General features: G+C 44.3%; 1 protein-coding gene and 1 long non-coding RNA gene across 3 annotated transcripts in view; one reads left to right on the forward strand and one right to left on the reverse strand.

Annotated features, from left to right (window-relative positions):
• Positions 1 to 18,811, forward strand: part of LOC139233717 (uncharacterized) — a 28,197-nt gene extending 9,386 nt beyond the window's left edge. Inside the window, exon 2 of the long non-coding RNA XR_011588201.1 lies at positions 18,506 to 18,811. This is a non-coding gene — a long non-coding RNA (uncharacterized lncRNA). The remainder of the gene's footprint in view (positions 1 to 18,505) is intronic.
• Positions 1 to 24,083, reverse strand: part of enpep (glutamyl aminopeptidase) — a 124,053-nt gene that overhangs the window by 94,375 nt on the left and 5,595 nt on the right. The window lies entirely within an intron of this gene.

Here is a 24,083-nt window from a genome sequence, read left to right on the forward strand (position 1 = left end):
ACAGTCAAAAGTTTGCGAAGTATGGTTTCGTGGCGATGACAAGTACGAAAAAGTCTCTGAGCATGTGCTCCAAATGTCCTTCAAATTCGCAATGTCCTGCAAGACGTCTTAGCTCGGCGACATAACTTGCCACTCTCTGGCCTTCAGACCTTTTGTAGGTGTAGAACCGGCACCTCACCATCAGAACGTTTTCCTTCTGGTTCAAATGCTCTGGGACCAATGTGCACAAATCGTCGTATGATTTCTCCGTGGGTTTCGCTGGAGTGAGCAGATTCTTCATGAGGCCATACATTGGTGCCCTATAGACGGTGAGGAGGATCGCCCTTCGTTTGGCAGTGCTCTCTTCCCCATTTAGCTCGTTGGCCACGAAGTATCGGTCGAGTCGCTCCACAAAAGTTTCCCAATCATCTCTCTCCGAAAATTTCTCCAGGATGCCCACTGTTCTCTAGAAGAACAAGGAGAGGCAATATAAATTGAAGGGGGTGTATGAAGAGAGTGACCCGGGGGTATATGTGCACAAATTGTTGAACATGGCAGGGCAGCTTGAGAAAGTGGTTAGAATCACAGAATCATAGATATTTACGGCGCAGAGGCCATTTGGCCCATCGTGTCTGTGCCGGCTGGCAAAAAGCTATCAAGCCGAATCCCAATTTCCAGCTCTTGGTCTGTAGTCTTGTCGGTTACAGTACTTCAAGTGCATATCCAAGTACTTTTTAAATGCGGTGAGAGTTTCTGCCTCCACCAGCCTTTCAGGCAGTGAGTTCCAGACCCCCACCACCCTCTGAAAAAATGTCTCTTCAAATCCCATCCAAACCTTCTACGACTTAATATAAATCCATGCCCCCTGGTTATTGACCCCTCTGCTTAGGGGAATAGGTCCTTTCTATCCACTTTATGTAGGCCTCTCAATTTTATACACCTCAATTAATCCCCCTCAGCCTCCTCTCTTGCAAAGAAAACCCTAACCTAGCCAATCTTTCCTCATAGCTAAAATTCTCCAGTCCAGGCAACATCCTTGTAAATCTCCTCTGTACCTTCTCTAGTGCAATCACATCTTTCCTGTAACATGATGACCAGAACTATACACAGTACTCTAGCTGTGGCCTAACTAGTGTTTTATACAGTTCAAGCGTAACCTCCCCGCTCTTATATTCTATATCTCAGCTAATAAAGGCAAGTATCCTAAATGCTTTCTTAACCACCTTATCTACTCTCCCGCTACCTTCAAGGATCTGCGGACATGCACTAAGGTCCCTCTGTTCCTCTACATTCCTCAGTATCTTACCATTTATTGTGTATTCCCTTGCCTCGTTAGCCCTCCCCAAATGCATTATCTCACAATTCTCCAGATTGAATTCCATTTGCCACTGTTCTGCCCACCTGACCACTCCATTGATATCTTCCTGTAGTCTATAGCCGCCTTCTTCATTATCAACCACATGGCCAATTTTTATATCTGAAAACTTCTTAATCATACCCCCTACATTCAAGTCCAAGTCATTGATATATACAACTTTATATTTATATAGCGCCTTTAACGTAGTGAAATGTGCCAAGTAGTACGAGATTAAATAATTTAATCTCATCGGGAGCTAGTACTGAGCCCTGCAGAATCCCACTGGAAACAGTCTTCCATTCACAAAAACACCTATTGACCATTACCTTTTGCTTCCTGCCTCTGAGCCAATTTTGGATCCAACTTGCCACTTTGCCTTGGATCGCATGGGCTTTTATTTTTGTGACCAGATTGCTATGTGGGACCTCATCAAAAGCCTTGCTAAAATCTATATAGACTACAGCAAATGCACTGCCCTCAACAAGCCTCTGTTACCTACTCAAAATATTCAATCATGTTATATTGAATATAATATCTCCAAGTTTGCAGATGACACTAAGCTGGGTGGCAGTGCGAGCTGTGAGGAGGATGCTAGGAGGCCGCAGGGGGACTTGGACAGGTTAGGTGAATATACTGCATCTGCCATGCATTTGCCCAATGTGGATAAATGTGAGGTTATCCACGTTGGGGGCAGAAACGCAAAGACAGAATATTATCTGTATGGTGGCAGATTAGGAAAAGGGGAGGTGCAACGAGACCTGGGTGTCATGGTTCATCAGTCATTGAAAGTTGGCATACAGGTACAGCAGGTGGTGAAGACAAATGGTATGTTGGCCTTCATAGCTAGGGGATTTGAGTATAGGAGCAGGGAAGTCTTACTGCAGTTGTACAGGGCCTTGGTGAGGCCTCACCTGGAATATTGTGTTCAGTTTTGGTCTCCTAAATCTGAGGAAGGACGTTCTTGCTATTGAGGGAGTGCAACGAAGGATCACCAGACTGATTCCAGGGATGGCTGGGCTGACATATGAAGAGAGACTGGATTAACTGGGCCTTTATACATTGGAGTTTAGAAGGATGAGAGGGGATCTCATAGAAACATACAAGATTCTAACGGGACGGGACAGGTTAGATGTGGGTAGGTTGTTCTACCGATGTTGGGGAAGTCCAGAACCAGGGGACACAGTCTTAGGTTAAGGGGTAGGCCATTTAGGACTGAGATAAGGAGAAACTTCACTCAAGAGTTGTTAACCTGTGGAATTCCCTGCCGCAGAGAGTTGTTGATGCCAGTTCATTGGATATATTCAAGAGGGAGTTAGATATGGCCCTTACGGCTAAGGGGATCAAGGGGTATGGAGAGAAAGCAGGAAAGGGGTACTGAGGGAATGATCAGCCATGATCTTATCGAATCGTGGTGCTACTATCTTCCCTTAACAAATTACACTATCTTCCCTTAACAAATCCAAGCTGACGGTCCTTGATTAATCTATGTCTTTCTAAATGAAGATTTAGCCTATCCCTCAAAATTTTTTCCAATCATTTTTCCACTACCAAGGTAAGTCTGACTGGCCTGTAATTACTCCCTTTTTAAATGGTACATTAGCAGTCCTCCTGCACTACACTTGTAGCCAGACAGGATTCGAAAATGATGATCAGAGACTCTGCTATTTCCTCTCTTACTTCCCTTAACAGCCTGGGATATATTTCATCCGGGCTGGGGATTTATCCTTTTTCAAAGATGCTAAACTATGTTGATTGTTCTAATATTTCCTCCCTGATTGCTATGTCTGTATTGTCCCTCTCTTTTGTGAAAACAGACGCAAAGTATTCATTAAGAACCATACCCACGTCTTCCGCCTCCACACACAGGTTACCTTTACGGTCCCTAATAGGCCCTACTCTTTCTTTAGTTATCCTCTTGCTCTTAATGTATTCATAAAACATCTTTGGATTTTCCTTGAATTTATTTGCCAAAAAGCATATGGGATCTTGGGCTTTATAAATAGAGGCATCGTTTGCTGAGATGGGAGAGACAGTGGTCGCTGAGCACAGATCCCCATGCTCAACCTCTCCATCCTCCTCTCTCCTCCTCTGGCCAGATTCCGCTGTATATATGGGTGGAGTGGCCTGCTGGCCAAACATTGCAGTACAACTGGCAGAATTCCTCCAGAATCACCTACCTGTTCAACATCTAGAGTTACGACTAAAAGCGTCCGACTACTCCTTTAACTTATTCTGCGCAATATCGGAAGCACCTGATTAGCAGATAGATTTTAGCCTGCTGCGAGCAATTTGGGAGAAAAACCATGCGAGTCTTAAAATGGTGTTTTTTCCCCCCGCAAACTGGAAAAACGATTTTCCTAATTTAGTCTATCAAAACATTGTAATTTTTAACACCTCTATCAAATCTCCTCTTAATCTTCTCTGCTCCAAGGAGAACAACACCAGCGTCTCCACATAACTGAAGTCCTTCACCTCTGGGATCATTCTCGTAAATCTGTTCTGCACCCGACCCAAGGTCTTGACATCCTTCCTAAAGTGTGATACCTAGGATTGAAAACAATTCTCTGGCTAAGGCCTAACCAGTGGTTTATAAAGGTTTAGCATAACTTCCTTGCTTTTGTACTCGATTTCTTTATTAATAAAGCCAAGGATCCTTTAAGTTATTTTTTTTTTAAACCACAGCCTTCTCAACTTGTCCTGCCACCTTTAAAAGATGTGTACATATACCCACAGGTCGCTATTCCTTTTAAAATTATACCATTTAGTTTAGTTCATCCTGCCGCTCCTCATTCTTCCTATCAATATGCATAATTTCCCTTTTCTTTGCAGTAAATTTCATCTGTCATGTGTCTGCCCATTTCAGTAGTCTCTCTGAAGTCTATTATTATCCTCATCATTGTTTACCACATTGCTGAGATTTGTGTCATCTACAGACTTTGAAATTCTTCCCGGTATTCCCAAGTCCAGATCATTAATATATACCAAATGCGCAGTGATCCTAATAGCAACTCCTGGGGAACACCACTGTATACTTCCCTCCAGTCTGAAAAATAATCGTTCACCACTACTCTCTGCTTTTTGTCCCATAGCCAATATTGTATCCATGCTGCCACCGCCCCTTTAAATCGATGGCCTTTAATTTTGCTAACAAGTCTATTATGTGGTACTTTGTCAAATGCTTTTTGAAAGTCCATATATACATCAACTGCACTAACCTCAACAACCCGCTCAGTTACTGCAAAGAACTCGATGAAGTTGGTCAAACACGATTTGTCTTCAACAAATCTGTGCTGACTTTCATTTATTAGCCTATATTTTCCCAAATGCCAATTCATTTTGTTCCAGATTATTGTCTCAAAGTTTCCCCACCACCGACTTTAGGTTGACTGGCCTGTAGTTGCTGGACTTATCGCTCTTACTTTAAAAAAAACAGGGATGTAACATTTGCAATCAATCCCATATCCAAGGAGGATTGGATGATCGTGGCCGAAGCCGTCGCAATTTCCACCCCGTTTGCTTTCTTCAGTAACCTAGGAAAACCACAAGAGAAATGCAGCGAACAGCACCAATCCTTGTACATGGCCTTCTTTGACCTCACAAAAAGGCCTTTGACACTGCCAACTGTGAGGGACTATGGAGCATCCTCCTCCGTTTCGGCTGCCCCAAAAGTTTGGCCCATCCTCCACCTGCTCCACAATGACATGCAAGCCATGATCCTGACCAATGGATCCATCACAGACCCAATCCACGTCTGGACCAGGGTCAAGTAGGGCTGTGTCATCGCACCAAAGGTCCTCAATTTTCCTTGATGCAATGCTCCATCTCATGCTCAACAAGCTCCCTGCTGGAGTGGAGCTAAACTCTGGAACCAATGGGAACCTGTTCAACATAGGTCGCCTCCAAGCTAGATCCAAGGTCGTCCCTTCCTTGGTCATCGAACTACAGTATGCGGACAACGCTTGCGTCTGCGCACACTCAGAGGCCGAACTCCAAGCCATCGTCAACACCTTCACCGAGGCGCAAGAAAGCACGGGCCTTATGCTAGACATCTGTAAGATAAACGTCCTCCACCAACTTGACCCCACCACACAGCACTGCCCCCTGGTCTCAAAATCAACAACTTGGCCTTGGACAACATGGAACATTTCCCATACCTCGGGAGCCTAACATCAGCAAGGGCAGACATCAATGACAAGGTCCAGCACTGCTTCCAGTGCGCCAGCACAGCCTTCAGCCACCTGAGGAAGAGAGTGTTTGAAGACCACAGCCTCAAATCTGGCACCAAGCTTATGGTCCACAGGGCAGTAGTGATACCTGCCCTCCTATATGGCTCAGAGACGTGGACTATATGCAGCAGACACCTCAAAGCACTGGAGAAGTACCACCTGCGTTGTAGCCACAAGATCCTGCAAACCTACTGGGAGGATAGACACACCAGCATCAGTGTCCGCACCCAGGCCAACATCCAAGCATTGACCACGCTTGACCAGCTCAGTTGGGCGGGCCACATTGTCTGCATGTCCAACACGAGACTCCCAAAGCAAGTGCTCTACTCGGAACTTCTACACAGTAAGCGAGCCCCAGGTGGGCAGGGGAAACGCTTCAAGGACATCCTCAAAGCCGCCTTGATAAAAGTGTAACCTCCCCATCGACACCTGGGAATCCCTGGCCCAAGACTGCCCAAAGTGGAGGAAGAGCATCCGGGAGGGTGCTAAGCACCTCGAGTCTCAACACGGAGAGCATGTAGAAATCAAGAGCAGGCAGCGGAAGGAGCGTGCGGCAAACCAGCCCACCTTTTCCTTCAACGACTGTCTGTCCCGTCTGTGACAGAGACTGTACTTCCTGTATTGGACTGTGCAGTCACCTGAGAACTCACTTTTAGAGTGGAAGCAAGTCTTCCTCGAATTTAAGGGACTGCCTATGATGATGAGGATGCATCCCAGCTGGAACAGGTGACTTTTCTACTAAGGACTGCCAACGTGTGAAGTACATCCCCTTCATCTATTTTTAGCATATCCAACATCACTACTAACTCCTCCTTTACTGCTACATTAGCATCGTCCTCTTTTCTAGTGAACACCGATGCAAGGTATTCATTTAGTATTGCAGCCATGCTCTCTGCCTCCACAAGAAGATCTGCTTTTTGGTCCCTAATTGGCTCCACCCTTCCACTATGTGTGGTTAATAAAAGCCTTCTGGGTTCCCTTTTATGTTAGCCACTAATCTATTCTCATACTCTCCCCCTCTTTACTCCCTTATTCCTTTTTTAGATTTCCTCTGTATTTATATACTCAGCTTGGTTCTCTACTGTATTATAAACCTTTCATTTGTCATAAGCCTCCTTTGTCTATCTCATTTTAGCCTCTATGGGCTAGAGTTTACTCATTTTTTGCATGCTTAACGACCACTTAATGTCCATTTTACCGCTGAAATTACGTATAACGCCCATCTAACCACAAAATGGAAACTTACGGGTATTTTTCGGAAACTTATCGCCGAGCGTTACTTTCCCCATGTGCGTAATGCCTGCCTACATTTTTTTGGCGGAATCATCAGAATGGGTGAAATCAACGCCCATAATATTGCCCAGCATTAGTTTCCACACGGAATTAACGCCGAGATTCAATACCGCCCGAACACTTTTTTTGGTCGTACAGATCACACTTGCCGAAACTAGCGGCCAAGAGATCGCCCAGCGTCACTTTCACCACCTCGCACATATATCGCCCACAATATCGCTTGCCCAAAAAAACGGCCAGAAAAAGTGGAACTAACCGGTACTAATCACAGCGTTATGGACGCCATGTTCTACATCTCATGTTGCATCCTTTAAAAGGCTGCTGTGCTTCAACCTTGAGGGGGTTTGGATGTACTCTGGAGGTCGTTGGAGTTGATGTGAACATCTGTACAAACATCTTGATCAAACTGCGACCGACTGGAATTGAATAGGTGTCTTCGTCAGGACATTCATTGCTCGTGATCAATCGGTGGAAAACAGAGAGCTATTGCAATGGGGCCTATCTTTTCTCACCCTCTCGATGACCAATTACATGCTGCAGACTCAAGATCGCCAAAGGTACACTCCACAGCATTATGTGCCCTTTGTAAGACGTGACAGACTGATGAGGAGGACCAGATGTTACAGCCCCTGCAAGTACAGGGAGAAGCAGTCTTGCCTCGACTTGCCCGACACCACCTGCTTTTGGAGACTGCGCTTCCACAAAGAGGTTATCATTGAGGTATGCCAGCTCATAAGGACAGATCTGCAGCTTGCCAGCACCATCAGTACTGCACTGTCCATCGAGATCAGTCACCGCAGCACTGTTGTTCTACGCGCGGGTTCTTTTCAGGCCTCAGCTGGCGACATTTGTGGTCTAACTCAGCATGACACACATTGTTGCATTAGACAGGTCACTGAAACCCTGTATGCATGCAGGAGGGACTTGATCAGCTTCCCTATGACCAGGGAGGCATAGACTGAGAGGGCTCAAGGATTCTCCAAAATTGCAAACTTCCCCAAGGTGCAGGGAGCAATAGACTGTTCGCACATCGCGATGTGGGCAGCTTTTCAGGATGCAGAGGTTTTCAGGAACCGCAAGGGATTCCACTCTGAATGTCCAACTGGTTGTCGACCACCAGCAAATAATTATGGCAGTGAATGCTAAATTTCCGGGCAGCATCCATGATGCTCACATCCTGCATGAGAGCACTGTATCTGACTTGTTTAACAATCAGCTACAAGGTCAATGCTGGATGCTTGGTAACAAAGGATATAGCCTCGCCACCTGGCTGATGACCCCCCCCCCCGGCGTGATACCCACACTGAAGCAGAGAGGCGATACAACAAGAGCCACAGAGCAACTCGCAATATCGTGGAGAAAACCGTTGGAATGCTGAAGCAGCGCCTTTGATGCCTGGACCACGAGCTCCAATACCACCCTGAGCAGGTAGCTCAATTCGGGGTGGTGTGCTCCATGCGGCACAACTTGGCTATCAGGAGGGGACAAGAATTGCTTGTCGAGTCTGACAGTCCATCTCACCAGAGAGAGGAAGAGGAGGATGAGGAGGTGCACGTTGACATCGGCCCACACAATCAGGTGGACACTGAAGCCATGCCCCCCGCCCTCCCTGTAGATCACATGAACGGGCTAGTGGTGGCATGATAGCTGCAAGAGCCTTATGTCAGGAGCTCATCAATGAGCGCTTTGCCTGGCTGACACACTGCTGGGTGCACAGGTCATACATCAATGGTGGGCATCATCTTTGTGACAGTCAAAGTTTAAGTTGATTGAAGTTAAGTGTAATTAAATCCTTTGATGTCAAGAATCACCAGCGTGTAATGGTGCAGCTATCTGAGCCAATGCGCAAGGTTTTGTTAAATAAAAAACATTTAACCGAACAGCTGTCTGAAATCATCAATATTTCTGTTAAAAAACCAACTCTCTTTCCCCCCCCCCCCACTCCCCCACCCTGCTTCTCCTCCCCACCTCTACAAGATGTTGCTCCTGGCTCTCATGTGTGGTTGGCAATGGGGGTGCGGCACCTTGGGTTGCAGTGTCGCGCTCCAGGACCACTGAGAGCCCTCTGCCACCAGTGTTCCTGTCTACCAGCTCCAGGGCCTCCACCATCTCTTCCATATTATATATTATTTGTTGGACAAAAACTCAGTGCCAACTATGTTCTTGGTGCTTAGTATGCTTTTTGCTGCTGGTGAATCTCCCTCATGCCTCCCACAACAGCCAAACAAGCACACACCACAGCCACACACGTCTTCAGTCCCTCTCAGCTCCCTCTCCGTCTCCTCTTCTGCGCATGTGATGATGACCCTTGACCTCCTGAATCCCAGGAATCGAGCATTGCCATGCCATCGCTAAGGATGGCAACACTTTACGGCAGAAAGTCAGCGAGATTTAACGCGACCACCCATTTCATATCGCTCGCGGTAACGCCCAATTTCAGAAATGGAGACCAGGTGCTTTGAGAATGGGCGAGAAGCCAGCGATCTGAAAACCCATTTTTACCGCCCACCCGGAAATAACCCCCATTTTTGGGCAATATGCAGAAAAGTGTAAAATCTAGCCCTATACCTTTAGTGATCCAGGGAGCTCGAGCTTTGGATGCCCTTCTTTTCACCTCATGGGAATGTGTCTACTCTGTAACCAAACAATCTCCTTTGGAAGCCTCCCACATTTCACATTGGAAAGATAATAGTGCTAGAGTGACCATAGTAAACATGGAAATTTTGTTTAAACAGAGGCAAATACACTGGACAAGCACCCCGATTTTAACTGCCCCACCTGGCAGACACTGGGCGGGGGAGAAGAGGGGGCAGGCAGTTAAAATAATGGGGGTCAGATACCCCCACCGATCCTGCTTCCTTCCTGGTATGTCCCCATATGCAGGACACAATTTAAAATTGATCAAAATGGAATTTCATTAAAAATGTTAATTTTCTGAAAAATAAATTTACATATTTTAAAGGGTCTAAAAATAAACTCACCTTATTTCAAAGGTTTTTAAAATGTTTAAATTATTGAAGAAATATATTTTTCTGGCTTTTAAGTCTTACGCTGATAAAAGCAGGCCTTACACGGCTTTTATCAAGCGCAAGAATTTCACGGGCATTCGCTGGGCAGAAGTTGGGCAAATAGCTCAACTCTCAGCCCGTGAATGCCCAGTTCTGTTAGATTCGTACAATCTGTCAAGAGGATTTTTGCAGATCACAAGATCCGGGTTTAGGCCCATGTGCAGTGCATGTCTAAACCTGTGCGCACCTTGTACGGCCGCGAATTCAGCCCCATGTGTTTTATGCTCGATACCGTCTTTGGTTTGATATAGCTGGTCCCCCTCATAAGCAGACTATTGATCTGCTATATGATCTGAAGTGATAATTAAATAATGGCATAACCCAGGGATCATAACATAAACCGACATTGTATGCACGGACTACTGTAATCTTGTAAGTGCCACATTCTCCTGTCTTAACAGAATGCAATTTGAAAAGCACAACAAGATGAAGCATGAGTGTAAACAAACTGTCTTATTAATAAACAGAATAGTTTTTGCTTTGAAACCCAGTAATTTCCTTTTGCACCATCAAAAACAATAAAAATGCACCTTTGCTACTATTCTAAGTGAAAACTCAACGAATCAAAATAACTGGTACCTTTAGATTAGAAGCAACTTGTGATAGTACACCTCAATCCAGTATTTCCGACTATGTGAAGGAAATGCTGTTTCTGATTCAATTTACCAACGATTGATATTCCACCCACATCAATTTGTATCAAATTTCAAGCCAGCAGTACACTGAAGAGTTCAGCTGTCACCATCAACTGGAAAATTACATCCCTGAACAGATCATCAATATCGTTGAATTCCAAAGTGTGTCCAGTGCTTCAACCTCTATTCCTTACCCAGATAGGGTTGATGGGGTAGCTTTATTCACTTTTCTGCAGTTTTTTTTTTCCAGAGATCATGATAGAAAGCCCACCTTGTACTGATTTTAGTTAAAATAAACAGGAATTTCCCCCGACTCCACTCCAGGTTTCTGCAATCAAACTGAAGTAATATTGTACAAGATCTGAACTATCAGAAGGGCGATTTTCCTCTGTACAAACAAGAAATACCAGTGTGTTCCAAGTATCTAGAGTTACTAAAGCAGTGGCACAGCTGGGGGGCGGCCGGGGGGGGGGGGGGAAGGAAGTATTTGAACTTTAAAAAGTCACCTTGCCTACTTCTTCAGGTGCCAGCAACCATTTCGCTGCCATTCCCCCCACTGAGACAAGTGACCCAGCAGTGGTGAATACAACATCGGGAGCACACCAGAGTTATAGCAATCAGACTCACCCTCGAATATAATTAGGAGTCAGGGCAGCAGGCATGGTACAAGCTAAAGTCTTGCCCTGCCACAGGAAGCAATAAAATCTGCCCCCCAGATATTTGTTTCACTAGGATGCATACGAGAATAGCATACCTTGTATTGAATAGAAATACTTCACCACACTTTCTCTATTGCCATAAGTAGGGCTGTAGGATGCTCTGAGGAATGGGGACAGATATATTTTCACCTATAGTGCTCCATGCAAAGAGTTCCAAGCTCTGGCAAATATATCAGGCATTAGAGAACCTCCACCCCCATACCCCAACCCCCTTTCACAATAATAAATGGACAGAAAATCATGGGGTGCACTCCCCTGAATTGCACTCCTTGATGTGCAAAACTCTCCGTAGCACTAAAGACAATGGCCCAGATTTGTTGAGTAAACGCCGCTTGATACCACTGTCAATGACACCTTCCATCACTTTGCTGATGATTGAGAGTATACTGATGGGGCGGTAATTGGCCAAATTGGATTTGTCCTGCTTTTTGTGGACGTGACATACCTGGGCAGTTTTCCACAATGTCGGATAGATGCCAATGTTGTAGCTGTAGTGGAATAGCTTGACTGGAGGCGCAGCTATTTCTGAAGCACAAATGTCGGGATATCTATTGCAGTCCCGTGCTGGGTTCCACTATCATGTAGGATGGAAATGTTCATTGAGCTTCCTCCTCCCATTAGTTGTTTAATTTAGCACAAGTATTAACAACTGGATATGGAAGAGCTTTGATCTGATCCACTGTTTGTGGGATTGCTTGGCTCTGTCTATAGCATGCTGCTTCTGTTTAGCAGATATGTTGTCCTGTGTTATAGCTTCACCGGGTTTGTACCTAATTTTCCAAGTATGCCTGGTGTTGCTCCTGGCAGGCTCTGCTACACTTCTCATTCAACAAGGGTTGGTTGCCTAGCTTGATGGTAATGGTAGTGAGGGTTATACTAGCACTAAATATCTATGGCGAGTTTAGTTTGTATCTCCTACGCAAATAGGAAGATAGGAACAGGAGTAAGCCATTCAGCCCCAAGAGCCTGTTTCACCATTTAATGAGATACTGGCTGATCTGTGCCTGAACTCCATATGCCTGGCATTGCCCCATATCTCAAGATCTTTGGTTAACAAAAATCTTAAAAAGTTAAAATTAACAATTGATCCAGCATCAATTGCCATTTGCAGGAGAGAGTTCCAAACTTTTATCACCATTTCTATGTAGAACGGTTTCCTAATTTCACTCCTGAAAGGTCGGTCTTTAATTTTTAGATTACGCCCCCTAATCCTAGACTTCCCAACCAGCTTCTCTCCATCTATCCTATCTGTTTCCCTTAATATCTGGAAAACTTCGATCAAATCACCCCTTAACAATCTAAATTCTAGGGAATACAACCCTAATTTGTGTAATTTCTCCTCGTAATTTAACCACTGGAGCCCAGATATTATTCTAGCAAACCTACGTTGCACTCCTCCAAGACCAATATATCCTTCCTAAGATGTGATGCCCAGAGCTGCACACAGTACTCTAAGGATTACATAGGTTATATGGCATAAAAACAGGACATTCGGCCCAACCAGTCCATGCTCCACTCGAGCCTCCTCCTGTCATTCCTCATCTAAATCTATCAGCATAACATAGAAATATAGAAATTAGGTGCAGGAGCAGGCCATTCGGCCCTTCGAGCCTGCACCGCCATTCAATAAGATCATGGCTGATCATTCAACCTCAGCACCCCTTTCCTGCTTTCTCGCCATACTCCTTGATCACTTTGGCCGTAAGGTCATATCTAACTCCCTTTTGAATATATCTAACAAACTAGCCTCAACAAAATTCCACAGGTTAACCACTCTGAGTGAAGAAGTTTCTCCTCCTCTCGGTCCTAAATGGCTTACCCCTAATTCTTAGACTGTGATCCCTGGTTCTGGAACTCCCCAGCAATGGGAACATTCTTCCTGCCTCTAATCTGTCCAATCCCATCAGAATTTTATATGTTTCTATGAGATCCCCTCATTCTTCTAAACTCCAGTGGATACAAGCCCAGTTGATCCAGTCTCTCCTCATATGTCAGTCCTGCCATCCCGGAAATCAGTCTAGTCAACCTTCGCTGCACTCCCTCAATAGCAAGAACGTCCTTCCTCAGATTAGGAGACCAAAACTGAACACAATATTCTAGGTGTGGCCTCACCAATGCTCTGTACAACTGCAGTAAGACCTCCCTGCTCCTATACTCAAATCCCCTAGCTATGAAGGCCAACATGTCATTTGCCTTCTTCACCGCCTGCTGTACCTGCATGCCAATCTTCAATGATTGATGTACCATGACACCCAAGTCTCGTTGCACTTCCCCTTTTCATAATCTGTGACCATTCAGATAATATTCTGTCTTCCTGTTTTTGCCACCAAAATGGATAACCTCACATTTATCCACATTATACTGCATCTGCCATGCATTTTCCCACTCACCTAACCTGTCCAATTCACCATGCAGCCTCTTAGCATCCTCCTCACAGCTCACACCGCCACCCAGCTAAGTGTCATCTGCAAACTTGGAGATAGAGATATTACACTCAATTCCTTCATCTAAACCATTGATGTATATTGTAAATAGCTGGGGTCCCAGCACTGAACCCTGTGGCACCCCACTGGTCACTGCCTGCCATTCTGAAAAGGACCTGTTTATTCCAATTCTCTGCTTCCTGTCTGCCAACCAGTTTTCTATCCATGTCAATACATTACCCCCAATACCATGTGCTTTAATTTTGCACACTAATCTCTTGTGTGGGACCTTGTCAAAAGCCTTTTGAAAGTCCAAATACACCACATCCACTGGTTCTCCCTTGTCCACTCTACTGGTTACATCCTCAAAAAATTCCAGAAGATTTGTCAAGTATGATTTCCCTTTCATAAATTCATGCTGACTTGGACCGATCCCGTCACTGCTTTCCAAATGCGTGGCTATTTCATCTTTAATAATTGATTCCAACATTTTCCCCGGCACCGATGTCAGGCTAACCATCTACAATTCCCTGTTTTCTCTCTGCCTCCTTTTTAAAAAAGTGGTGTTACATTAGCTACCCTCCAGTCCATAGGAGCTGATCCAGAGTCAATAGAAGGTTGGAAAATGATCACCAATGCGTCCATTATTTCTAGGGCCACTTCCTTAAGTACTCTGGGATGTAGCCTATCAGGCCCCGGGGATTTATCGGCCTTCAATCCCATCAATTTCCCTAACACAATTTCCTGACTAATAAGGATTTCCATCAGTTCCTCCTTTTCGCCAGATCCTCGAACCCCTAGTATTTCCAGAAGGTCATTTGTGTCTTCCTTAGTAAAGACAGATCCAAAGTATTTGTTCAATTGGGCTGCCATTTCTTTGTTCCCCATTATAAATTCACCTGATTCTGAATGCAAAGGACCTACGTTGGTCTTCACTAATCTTTTTCTCTTCACATATCTATAGAAGCTTTTGCAGTCAGTTTTTATGTTCCCTGCAAGCTTCCTCTCATACTCTATTTCCCCCTCCTAATTAAACCCTTTGTCTTCCTCTGCTGAATTCTAAATTTCTCCCAGTCCTCAGGTTTGCTGCTTTTTCTGGCCAATTTATATGCCTCTTCCTTGGATTTAACACTATCCCAAATTTCCCTTGTTAGCTACAGTTGAGCTACCTTCCCAGTTTTATTTTTACTCCAGACAGGGATGTACAATTGTTGAAGTTCATTCATGTGATCTATAAATGTCTGCCATTTCCTATCCACTGTCAGCCCTTTAAGTGTAATTTGCCAGTCTATCCTAGCCAGTTCACATCTCATACCATCGAAGTTACCTTTCCTTAAGTTCAGGACCCTAGTCTCTGAATTAACATTGTCACCTGTCACTCTTCATCTTAATAAAGAATTCTACCATATTATGGTCACTCTTCCCCAAGGAGCCTCACACAACAAGATTACTAATTAGTCCTCTCTCATTACACAACACCCAGTCTAGGATGGCCAGCTCTCTAGTTGTTCCTCGACATATTGGTCTAGAAAGCCATCTCTAATACACGCGAGGAAATCCTCCTCCACCGCATTGCTACCAGCTTGGTTAGCCCAATCTATATGTAGATTAAAGTCGCCCATGATAACTGCTGTACTTTTATTGCACCCTCTATTCCCTTCTTCCTCGTATGCTTGTCTAGCCTCCCCTTAACTGCAACTATACTATTCGCTTGAACCACTCCCTGTGGTAGCGAGTTCCACATTCTCCTCACTTTTTGGGTAAAGAAGTACCTTCTGAATTCCCAATTGGATTCCTTGGAGGCTATCTTATATTGATAGCCTCCAGTTATGCTCTTCCCCACAAATGGAAACATTCTCTCTGTATCCACTCTATCAAAACCTTTCATAATTTTAAAAACATCTATTCGGTCACCCCTCAGCCTTCTTCTTTCAAAGAGAAAGGACACCCAGCCTATTTAACCTTTCCGGGAACGTATACCCTTGGATTTCTGGTGTCATCCTTGTAAATCTTCTCTGCACCCTCTGCAGTGCCTCTATCATTTTTATAATAGTGACTAGAACTGTACTCAGTACTCCCAAGTTTTGCTAGGTTTGATACAGGTTTAGCGTAGGTTCCCTACTTTTCAATTCTATACAGCACCTCATAAACCCTAGTGCTTGATTTGCTTTTTTTATGACCTTGCTAACCTGTGTCCCAACTTTTAGTGATTTGTGTATTTGTACTCAGAGATCCCTTTGTTCCTCTACCCCACCCAGACTCGCACTCTCCCAAGTAATAAGTGACCTCCCTATTCTTCCTACCAAAATGTAATAGCTCACATTTATCTGTGTTGCACTTCATTTGCAAATTATATGCCCATTCTGCAAGTTTATTAATGTCCTCCTGTAATTTCTTGCAGTCCTCCTCAGTATTGACTATCGACTTCCCAATTTGGTGTTATCTGTAAATTTAGAAATTATGTTTTTGATTCCAAAGTCCAAATCGTTAATATAAATTGTGAACAACAGTTGTCCCAGCACTGATCCTTGTGGAACACATTCTGCCACTGTGAATAGCAAAGTTTTACCCTTACTCTCTGCTTTCTGTCTTGAAGCCAGGTAGCTATCCATTCTACTACTTGTCCCCTGACTCCGCATTCTCTGACCTTTTTCTTCAGTCTATTATGGGGTACCTTATCAAAGGCCTTTTGAAAATCTAGATTACATCTACTGCTTTACCATTGTTTACTCTCTCCGTTACCTCTTCAAAAGATTCAATGAAGTTGATCAAGCAAGTCTTTCCCTTTTGAAATCCAAGCTGACTATTCATTATTATATTTTTGGTTTCTAGAGGTTCTTCTATATTCTGCTTTAGTAGGGATTCCATTATTTTTCCTGCCATTGATGTTAAGCTGACTGGTCTATAATTGCCTGGACATGTTCTATCCCCCTTCTTAAATATAGGTACAGGTTGAACCTCCCTTATCCAGAACTCTCGGGACCTGGCCTGTTCTGGATAATGGATTTTTCCAGGCGAGGGGTGGTCACGTTAAATTGGATGGTACAGGTACTGAGCAAGGGGAAGTTGGGGCTGGCAGTGCGGCAGAGAGATCATTGGGGGGGGGGAGGGTGCACTGGATCACAGGGTCAGGTCAGCAATTGAGAGAGTCGGCAGCGAGGAAGGGCTTCAATTTGTTCATGTCGGAGTTCTACGCATGCGCCACCGGGAATAGTTCTGGACGAGGGGTGGTTCCGAATAATGGAGTTCTGGATAAGGGATGTTCAACCTGTATTACATTAGCTATCTGCCAGCCCTCTGGCACTACACCTATTTCTAACAAATTATTAACTATGTGTAATAATGCCTCTGCTATCTCTTCTAGATTCTTTTAAAATATGCAAACCATCCAGACCAGGGGTTTTTAATCCTGAGTTTGATTTGTTTATTTAATATATCCCCTCTTTTTATTTTAAATGCACTTATCTCATTATCCAATGTCATGTCCATCTGATTGGTCTCCCTGATAAATACTGAAGCAAAATATTGAATATTTCTGCCAGCTCTCCATTGTTACCTGTGGTATTATCCTGCCTCTATCCCTTGGTGGCCCTATTCTCATCCCAACCTTCCTTTTTTATTGATGTGCCTGTAAAATATTTTACTATTCTGTTTTATGTTCCTTGATAATTTAATTTCATAGTTCCTCTTTGCCTTCCTAGTTGTTTTTTTGATTTCTCTTCTAATCTTTTCATATTCTCCCTTATCATGCACTCCACTGCTGTCTATGTACTTAATATATGCGTCTTTCCTTACCCTCAATTGTTCCCTCATGGCGTTATTCATCCATGGAGTCTCATTAGTTTTTAGGTTTTTCTTTCCTTTTAGTGGGACCACCAGGTAAATTCTTATACATTTTTTCGGTCGGAGGCATCCACTCATGGGAAACCTCCAACCGCAATTTCTGGGCCATTGTTCCTGCACTCTGTTGAACATAGTTTTAAATATTTCCCATTGCTGTTCTACATCATTTTTTGCCAATATTGTTGCCCATTTTATTTTCCAAAGTTCTATTCTCAGCCCCTCAAAATCATCTTTTCTCCAATCTATTACCCTGGTCATACTTATGTCCTTCTCAATTATTATCTTAAAGTGTATTATATTATGGTCACTATTACCTAGATGTTCCCCTTTTACTTCTCTTATCTGCTCTGGTTCATTCCCCATTACTAGATCGAATCGTTACTCCTCCCTAGTTGGGCTTTTTACATACTGGGTCAGAAATGAGTCCTGTACATATCATAGGAACTCAAATCTCTTATCCCCTTTACCTACCTCTTCTGTCCAATTGATATCAGGGTAGTTGAAAACCCCCATGATTATTATTCTATGTTTTTTTTACTCATTTCCCTAAATTGTCTGCATATTTCTTCCTCCACCTCCCTTTCACTATTAGGTGGTCTGTAGACTACACCTATTAGTGTGATTGATCCTTTATTATCTTTTATTTCTATCCATATAGATTCTATTTTTGTCTTGCCGATAGATTTGTCACTTTTTTCTACTGCCATGATGTTATTCCTGATAAGTACAACTTCTCCACCTCCCCCCTTTTCCCCCTCTATCTTTTCTAACTAGGTTATAGCCTGCAATGTTTAATTCCCAGTCCTGATTTTTCTGTAGCTATATCTCCATAATCCCCACTCGGTCTGGTTCCTCACAACATATGATTGCCTCCAGCTCCTCCATTTTATTACAGACACTGAGCATTCATATACAGAGAGTTTGATTCATTTTTAATCAAATTTCTTCTCACTTTATGATAGAGAATTCAAGCAGGCTGCAAAGTTGAGAAAACACAGACCCCTGCCTACGTGAGAGATAGCATGATGCCTTAAGCATCAATCAGCTTGACACTTCAGGAATTTAGGCTGGGAGCCAACAACCATGGGCTAACAACAGAGACTGTTGAATCGGCTGAGCCAATAAAGGTCAAAGGAGGCGAGCTTACTATTGTAAATTGATCCAGGTATAAGTACAGCCATTTTAAGCCATGTGCTTCAGAACAAAGAACTGGAACCCTGCCAAGGTTCTGTTGCTGCTGCTGCTGGAATAAAGTTACATTAAATTATCGCCGGAGTTCGAATCTCATTGAAATTTAAAAGATCTAACAATTTTGGCATCACGAACAGGATCGCTGAGGGAAGAAACTGAATTTTGAACATCGGACCGACATACTGAGGTAAGGACTCCTCTTTATAAAAGTACTCGGTCAATTGTCAAAATTCATCTCCCCTTCTACGCGATTCTGAAAGCCTCTGGTTTGCGAACCCTCCAGCTGGTAATCGGCTCGAGGTCCCATTGACGTCTAAACTTCGGTGGTGTGTTAGTTAATTTATCACCAACCCACTGATTTGGCTGGAAAGCTTACGACTCGAGACCCCAATAAAGAAATTAGTATTATGGTAGCATGAGATAAGAGCAAAGAATTGCCTATAACTGTTAAAGGCAGGCGGGCACCACCTGATGTTTCGATAGACGAAACAGTTGAAAGAATACATAGAGCAACAATTCAACTTATCTAAAAGCTGTATTAAAATCGAACAAAAGTACGGAACCTCCAAAGGACAATGGTCCTTGGACGAGATCAAAAGGGTCTGGGGAAAAACGACCCGTATGAAAAATAAAGAACGAACCAGATGGTCCCTAGCTATTATGGGACAGATCCGACAGCGGAATGAAATTATGACACGGTCCCTGATAGGGACCTGACCAGTACAAAGAGCCAATTGCAAGTGGTTTGTGAACAACTGCAACAGAAAAAACTTGAACTTGAAAAGTTGGAAGTGGAAGTTAAAGATCTTAAAGGTGAAATTAAAGAATGGAAAAAATAATTCAGTCAAGAGACAGTAGTAGGAAAAGGAAAATGTATTGGTCAATTCCCAAGGTACCCATGTTTGGATAAATTAAAAGCGCAAACCCGAAGACACGACCAAGGAATAGATACGAATTCTGAGTCCTCCGACGATACAGGGTCAGAGGATGAAGAATTAGGGCTGCACTTTGCCCCGTTTAAAAAAAGACGAGTTGTAGTCAAATCAGAAGAGGCTGAACCAAAAAAATGAAGAAAAGGATGTACGGAAAATATTTAGTTCATGATCCGGCAGACCCAGAGAAAATTGATAAATGGTCCAAGGAGTTGCCCAATCCAAAGAAAGGGGGAGTGAAAATGTGGGACCAATTGGACCGCTTAAGAAATATATATCAACTTCATCCCTGGGACGGAGTGCAAATTTTGACCATAGTGGTGCCAAAAACACAAGGAAGGAAATTGTACGACAAGGTAGAAGAAGCTTTGGGGCGGGATGAGCAAGAATTATACGCAGGCTGGGATGCGATTAAACATTGGCTGCAAGCCTGCAGTCCAGCTAAGACAGACTGGGGAAAAATTGCAGCCTTCCAACAGAAAGGAACAGAGGAAGTCTTGGAGTATGAGGAGTGGTTTAGATGCATGTGGCTAGAACATTCGGGTATGAATCATACGGATGAGGAAATGGATGGACAAGTGTTTGGACCCCTGAAAGCAGCTTTCGTGGAAGATCTAAAGCCAGAACTGTCCAAAATGCTTAAAGTAGTGTTACCGGACTGGGAAGGTAGAGGAACTACCTTTGCAGCATTGGTGGATCGATGTAACTAATTGGACAGGGATATGGAAGCTAAAGTCCAAGCCCTGCAGGCTGTGGGGTGGCAATCCCAGGATTCCGATAAACAGTCATTAGGAAAATTACCCGGAAAATGTCATTATTGTGGGAAAGAAGGGCAATGGGCCAAGACGTGCAGGGCGAAACAGCAAGGTCATGGCCGGGGAAGAGGACACAGCCAGAGATACAATTCAGCCAACAAACCAGGCTTGTCACAAGATAACGACATCATAGAAGCATTTAAGCGACTGACAATACAACAACAAAGAATTACTTGGGATAGCAAAAAACGATTAGAGCCCGCCCTGGCCCCCCTCCTCGCACTAATACAACAGAGGGAAGATGGGCTATTTATAATTGTGAGGGTGGGCGATAAGGATGTGGACTGTCTTTTAGACGCGGGCGGAATTAACATGTTTACCCCTACAATATGAAGACTCTTTGCCATTGGATGGTAGGGCACGTACAGCCTATGGAATTGGGGGCCATAAAATGGAAATTAAAAAGGACAACACCGGTACTTATAGGGCTGGGTCCACATGAACTAACCACGCTGGTCTGGATAGGCCCAGTAGGTCAACCCCTTTTGGGAATGGACGTCCTAATCCAAATAGATTCATCGTTGCATTTCGAGAATGGTCGGGTGACATGGTCAATTAGAACTTTGAAGAAAGAAGAATTGAAGGAACACCCAATATGGGCTAAAGATAAGAACGATTGTTGCCTACTCCAGATGGAGCCTGCGTCATTTACCGGGACCAGTATCCCATCAGTCCAACTGCCATTGCAGGAATCCTACCTGTTATTCAGCAATTGAAGAAACAAGGGGTGCTTATTAAAACGCATAGCTCCTCCAATAGCCCCGTGTGGCCGGTATAGAAATCTAATGAGACTTGGCGTTTGACCGTTGATTATAGGAAAGCTAACCAGTGTATTGATCAAAAAGCTCCTTTGGTCGCAGATCCCTCCACCATTTTTAATGCCCTCAAACCAAAACAGAAATATTTCTGGGTTATAGATATGGCCAACGGATTTTGGTCGGTGCCTCTGGCACCGGAGGTTCAACAGTGGTTTGCTTTCACTGTCCAAGGACAACAATATACTTGGACCCGGTTACCGCAGGGCTTCCACAACAGCCCTACGGTATACCACATGGCTTTACAAAGCCATTTGCGAGAATTACCTCCCCCGTCATCCAGTCATCCAATATGTAGACGATATCCTGCCAGCATCAAACACGGAAGAACAGCATGAACAAGATTTACGAGCTCTGCTGGACCACCTTTGGCTGAAAGGACATAAAGCCAGCATCGACAAAGCACAAATATCCCAAGAAGAGGTTGTATACCTGGGACAAAAGATTTCACAAGGAAAAAGAGAAGAGAACTTGCCCAGGATAGAACTGCAGCCATTCGGGCTGCTAAAAAACCCACCACTATTCAGGAACTAAGGTCCTTTTTGGGCTTCTGTAATTTTAACAAAAATTGGACTGACTCCTTCACACAGCTTGCTCAGCCACTGAATGATATCTTAAAGGGGAAACATGCCTCTAAAGAAGCCATCACCCTCACTAAGGAACAGCAAGAGGCCTTCCTGAGTTTGAAAAAGGCCTTGTGTTCGGCACATGCTCTGGGAATCCCCGACAGTGGTAAGCCATTTACCCTGTTTGTCCATGAGAAAGAAGGATACATGACAGCTACACTGACACAAGAACATGGATTTGCAAAGACCTATTGGCTTTTATTCAGCAAAGCTGGATGCGGTAGCCCTCAGATGGGGAAGTTGCCCAAGGGCCATGGAAGCTACATATCGAGCGGTAATGATCACTGCGGGTCTAGTTCTCAACCAAAAGCTGATGGTCAAGTGTCCCCACACCGTACATGCTTTGCTGTCTATGAATAGAATGTCTCAGGTGACGGCAGCTTGATGGACCCGCTGGACAGCAGTTTTGGAAGCTCCTAATCTCCATATAGTTCGGGCCAGCCCGGTTAATCCCGCAACTATGCTCCCGATGTCAGAATCAAGGGAGCAAGAGGGGTGAGAATGTGAAGAGCATGACTGCGTGGAGATTTTAAAAGAAACAGAAGAAGCAGCCTTAGCAGAAGAGGAGCCTCTACACAACCCAGACCTCATCCTGTTTACAGATGGTTCCTCCTTTGTGGACAATGGTACCAGAAAAGCAGGATGGGCAGTTACAACCTTATATGAGGTAGTGGCAAAAGGATGTTAACCCTCAGGAACGTCAGCACAACAGGCTGAGTTACGGGCCCTGTCAGAAGCATGTCAAATAGCAGAAGGACAGACAGCTAATGTCTACACAGATTCGCGTTATGCTTTTGGAATCACTCACGACTTTGGTCTGTTATGGCGGAAAAGAGGATTCCTCACTGCTGCTGGTACACCTATACGAAATGGAAAAGTCGTCCGAGACCTCCTAGAGGCCATACAATTACCTCAGGAAGTGCCCATCGTGAAGTGTAAGGCCCATACCAAGGAAAATACCACAGAAGCACAGGGAAATGCTCTAGCCGACCAGGCAGCTAAAGATGCTGCCTCACAGGGCGCTCCCCCAGAAGAACCAACACAGATGTGCAGATTGAAAGCACTCAGGACTCTGACACGAGACCTTCAAACAATGCAAGGCGAGTGCTCCGGAGAGGAAAAATGGACATGGATTGAGGCAGGAATTAAGCTATGTGAAGATGGTGTCTGGAGACAAAGTTACCGACAAGCCAGTCACGCCACAAGCGCTTATGCCTTTTTTAGCCCAACAGATCCACTCATGGGGACACTTGGCCCCACAACAGATGACAGCACGGTTCCAGAAAAGCCGGTGGGGTCGGGGATTTAAAAAACACCGTTGTGTGGTCTGCCAGAAAAATAATTCTGGACCCATCACGGTAATGCCCCAACTGAGGCCCCCTGCCCCTGTCGGACCATTCCAGCATCTGCAGGTCGATTATATATCTCTCTCCCTCCATGCCAAGGATACACTAACATTCTTGTCATGGTCGACAGATTCTCTAGATGGGTAGAAGCTGTCCCAACTCAAAGAGCCACAGCCAATCACACTGCAAAGGTCTTGTGTAAGGATTACATTCCCCGATGGAGAGTCCAGAGTAGCATTGGCTCAGATCAGGGAACACATTTCACAGGTGCTGTCTGCCAAGAAGTCTGTAGGTTACTGAACATTACATGGGATTTACACTGTCCTTATCACCCACAATCATCAGGACAAGTAGAGCGAATGAATCGAACTCTGAAACAACGGCTTGCCAAATATCACCAAGAAGGAACACCAATAGTGCTATGTAGCATTAGGGCAACCCCGAACAGAACTACAGGTCTAAGCCCGTTTGAAATTATAACAGGAAGACCCATGTCGCTGCCAGGAACTATTGATTTACGGAAAGTTGATGTTCACTTAATGAGTGACACTTTGTTATCATACTATCAGAACCTAACCAATGCTATTAGTTCTGTTTCCAGACAGGTATCGGCAGCTTGGGGTAATCCACCCAAAGGAGGACATGACATCACCCCGGGAGTCTGGGTTTATGTGAAAAAGTTACATAAAGAACCTTTGGGTGCCAAGTGGGAGGGACCTTACCATGTGTTATTGACCACCCAGACAGCTGTTAAAGTCCAAGGAAAGAAAGCCTGGATCCACGCCTCACACGTTAAACGAGCACCCGTAACTGAA

Source organism: Pristiophorus japonicus, chromosome 2, assembly GCF_044704955.1.
Source record: "Pristiophorus japonicus isolate sPriJap1 chromosome 2, sPriJap1.hap1, whole genome shotgun sequence".
Taxonomy (NCBI): domain Eukaryota; kingdom Metazoa; phylum Chordata; class Chondrichthyes; family Pristiophoridae; genus Pristiophorus; species Pristiophorus japonicus.